The 4355-nt window shown below is 44.5% G+C and overlaps 1 pseudogene across 1 annotated transcript; it reads right to left on the reverse strand.

Annotated features, from left to right (window-relative positions):
- On the reverse strand, window positions 1-1302 carry LOC306667282 (nuclear transcription factor Y subunit gamma-like; annotated as a pseudogene). The gene is made up of 2 exons: window positions 813-1302; window positions 1-729 (listed from the first exon to the last, which is right to left on the reverse strand). The product of its transcript is annotated as a nuclear transcription factor Y subunit gamma-like (transcript).
- Between the last annotated feature and the right edge of the window lie 3053 nt (window positions 1303-4355).

A 4355-nucleotide genomic window follows, 5' to 3' on the forward strand; every position in this document is an offset into this window, starting at 1 on the left:
AATATGTCATTTAATATTCTCATTTCATAGAATTGGACACACAGCTTGACATACTGAAATATTAATTTCTTGGAGAAAAAAGTGGAAAAAAGGAAATAAAAAATATTGCATCTTTTTGTTGGAGAATCTCGGCCCCAGGCGTGGGGTGTAGTGCACCTAGTGTCCTAGCCTGCAGGAGGCGATGAGGTCCGCAGGGTCCTCTGGGGAGGGAGGCAGCGCCCATCGCCTGGGGCTGTATGGCAAAAATTGTGTTGGGTATCCTTGGCCTTGCCAGCTTAGGCCCTCAGTGGCTGGTCACCTGGGGGACCTGCCCGTCGGAGGGCTGGTTGGCTGACTGGATGAACATGGGCTGGGCGAGGTCCTGGCCTGCAGGCATGGTGACTTGCTGGATCTGGTAGAGCTGCTGTCCATCTGTGAACTGGCTGAACTGCTGCTGTCCTTGCTGGACCTCTGCCTGTGTGATCTGTTGGGCATTGGTGGCAAGTGTCTGGATCGTCCCTGTACAACTTGGGTGCCTGATACAAGCTGGGCTAAGCGGATATACTGCAGTTGGCCAGCATTCAGATGCACCGGAATCTGCTGGATCTCTCCTGTGTTAGTGATGATCTGCAGCATAACTTGCATGGTCTATCCAGTGCCACTCAGGGCCTGCTGGGCTTGACCCTGAGGTTGGGCCTGGGCAATCTGCACCTGTTGACCTTCTCCAACCTGCATTGTCACTGGTGTGGTCTTAACACCAATAACAGCACTCAACCTACAGAGTCCGTTGGGTCTTGGAGCACTGCTAAAAATGTTACTGTATGAAATAAAAGCTGGCCCTGCTGAGGCTGCGCGATGATGATCTGCCCAGGCTGGATGGTGGTTGTGGAGCTGGAGGTCTGCTGGCCTTGCTGTTGCCCCTGGACTTGGCAGTGGGCTGCTGAGCCAGCGTGAAGTAGTATTGGACAGGCTCTGCAGGAGTCACGGACTGGCCCACCTCCTCCTGACGCTTTGGAGGTTTCAGTTCATCTCTTGGAAAAATATCGATGAGAAAGTCAAACTGATCAAATTTTGTAATTGCCATGGAGATATCATTCCTCTTCACATCTTCATCCAGTTTCATAATCTTCTTAATACGAGCCAGTGGGAGTTCCTGTACTCGGAAATTTTTCACTGTTAAATTCCGGACTTCTTCCATAACACGAGGCCAGAAGGACTGGAGGCTTTGTTGAGCATCACTGCTACTAATACCGGCAAACCCACCTTCTGTGGACATTTCGATAAAAGTCTCTGCCTCGTTGTCCTGGCAAGAGCAGGAGCCGCCCGCGCTCCTGCGGCGGAAGGCAGTGCAGGGGCTGGGGCACCGCCAAGGGGAGGGGGAAGCGTGCGTCACGGAGAACGGAGCGCGCGGGGAGCGGGGACACAAACAAGATAGCGGCCACGCCCTTTGCATCGTCTTCCCTTTTCCCCTCCCCCTTCCTTGGCGCCTCCACTCGACTCCTTGTGTGCGTGAAACATCTTCATAGTTAATTTTCCATCAGTCTCTTTGGGGGTGCCACCGCCTTGGGGAAGGTCCCACTAGCAAATGCTCTATGGGTCTTTCAGACCAGCCCCACCTACCAGTCAAGTAATTCTAGTGATTAAATTAAAATTTATCCTAATTATATTATATGTATATCAAATAATTGAATGCTTGAATCATTTGTTCATTCAAGAAACAGAATAAAAAATGAATTGAGGGTCAGAAATGGGTGCAGGTCAGTGATAGAACATTGTTTATACTGCTTTACTATGTTTTGGGAAAAAATAGAAAGTTGAAAATTAATTTGGGGGAATGTGCTGAGAGATGCCCAATCAAGTGAACTTGGAGTTGTAATTGTTTTTTTGAGGTGGTTATATCAAAAGAAGGAAGGTAGGAGAAAAGAAGGATGAAAATTGGAAGAATTTTCCAGCCAGCACCAGCTCAGAGGCACAGGCATTTTTTGACCTGTAGCAAAGAAAGGAGCCAGGTGTGCCTCTAATTAAAGGACTAGGAGATGGGGAAAGATGAGTTCAGTGATATGGGGAGAGACTATTGCAGGTAAGAACTTGTTGGTCAAGGTAAAGATTCTGGCCAGGTGCAGTGGACACACCTGTAATTCCAAAGAGGTTGAGAGAGGTTAAGTCAGGAGGATCACAAATTCAAGACCAGCCTTGGCAACTTAGTGAGACCCTCAACAAGTTAATGAGCCCTGTCTCAAGATAAAAAAATACAAAGGGCTAAGGGTGTAGCTCAGTGGTAAAGTGTCCCTGGGTTCAATTCCCAGTGTTTTGTTTTTTATTTTTGTTTTTGTTTTAAAGGGTAAAGATTCTGGGCTTTATGTCGATTGAGATGGGAGGTGACGGGACAGTTTTTGAACAAAGTAACAGAATATGTTCTCTATTTTAGTTGTCAAATTTGGAAAGTCTTCTGCCATTATATCTTTAAAATTTTTTTCTCTTATCTCCTGCTATGATTTGAACATGTCCATGAAGTTTCATGTATTAGAAACTTAACCCCCCCAAATTATGTTAATGGTATTTGAGAGGTAGGAGATGATTGGTAATGAGGGTTCTGCCCTCGTGGAAAGATTACTAGTCATGGGTTTATGTATTAATGGGATAATGGATTAATGGGTTATTATGGGAGTGGCTTTGTTTTCAAAGTGAGCTCGCTCTGCCTTCCTTGATCACCATGTGATGCTCTTCATGTCATGACCCAGGCGAGAAGGCCCTCATCAGAGACTGAGCAGATGCTGGCACCATGTTCTTGGACTTTCCAGCCTCTAGAAGTTTAAGAAATTTATTTTCTTTGTAAAGTGGGATTCAGTTATAGCAACAGACTAAGATACTCTTCTGTTACAGATTGAATGTTTGCATCCCTCCAAAATTCTTAGAATGTAGACCTAACACCCAGTGTGGTTATATATGAAGAAAGGACCTTTACAAACTAAGGTTAAATGAGGTCATAAGTGAGCACTGGTCCCATAGGATTAGTAAGCTTTTTAAGAACTGACATCAGACAGCTCATTCTCTGTGCACCCAGGAAAGGCAATGTATGGGTAGAGTGAGAAGGTGGCCATTTGGAAGCCAGAAGAAGGTCCTCACCAGAAACTAAATCATCTGAAACTTTAATCTTGGACATCCAGACACAACAACTGTAAGAAACAAATTTCTGTTGCTTAAGCCACCCAGTCTAGCCAGTGGTGATGCAAAAGTGTAATTCCAGCAACTCAAGAGGTTGAAAGCAGAAGGATCACAGGTTCGAGGCCAGCCTCAACAATTTAGCGAAGCCCCAAGTGACTCAGTGAGACCCTGTCTCAAAATAGAAACTAAAAAGGGCTGGGATATGACTCAGTGGTTAAGCGTCCCCGGGTTCAATCCCAAGTACAAAAAAATAAATAAATGAAAAAGCCACCCAGTCTATGGTACTTTGCTATAGAAACTGAGAAGACTAATCTGCCTGCTCCCCTCTCAGGGACTCTAATCACACACAGTATTGAACTTCTTCAAGTGACGTAACAGTTCCTGATGCTCTTTTTTCAGTTTTTTTTAAAGGAATAACTTTGAAGAGTCCCCCCCGCCCCCCCAAAAAACCTTGATGTATTAAAGATGATATTCTGGTTGAGGTGTGGCTTAGTGGCAGAACTATTCCCTAGTATGCCTGAGATACTGGGCTTGATTCCCAGCAAAACACACACACACAGAGTTCATTCAGAGGGATATAGAGCTGGTGCTTTCCAGGAAACTGAGGCAGCCTGAAGACACTGCCCTGCTCCCCACCGCCAAACCTCGATTCTTTCAATCAAGTCAGAAAAAGATTTCGGACATGTGGTTCAGAGTAACAGGCATGAGTTTATTGAAGGAATAGAAAAAAGGAAAGGGGACACTCTGAAGAGAGAGAGTGGGGCCTCTCCTGCTCTCCACTTTTATTAGGGATCCTAGAGAAGTTTCCAGAGAGTCCCACCCAGGTCCACCTCTTGACTTTTGACTGACAGCAGGATGACATCAGATTTTCAAGTCCCCATTGCCCTGGCAACTGTAGGTCACTTTGGCTCATTCTGAGTGGTTCTAATAGGGCTTTTTTTTTTTTTTTTTAATTACAAAATGGACAAAATATTTTATTGGGAGTATAAATATACTTCCTTTAGTTTCATACACCACAGTATCTTAATAACTTGATGACTAGCACACATGAGGAACTACATTACAAAAAGAAAAAAGAAAAAAAAGAAGATATCATGATATCCGGAGAAGAAAAACTTAAAAAAATAATTTTAATTAACAATTGGAGAACTTTATGGATTGAAGGAATTTAGCATAGCCTCAAATTACAACTTCTAAATTGTGATTTGGAG

The sequence above is a fragment of the Sciurus vulgaris genome (genome assembly GCF_902686455.1).
Source record: "Sciurus vulgaris genome assembly, chromosome: 8".
Taxonomy (NCBI): domain Eukaryota; kingdom Metazoa; phylum Chordata; class Mammalia; order Rodentia; family Sciuridae; genus Sciurus; species Sciurus vulgaris.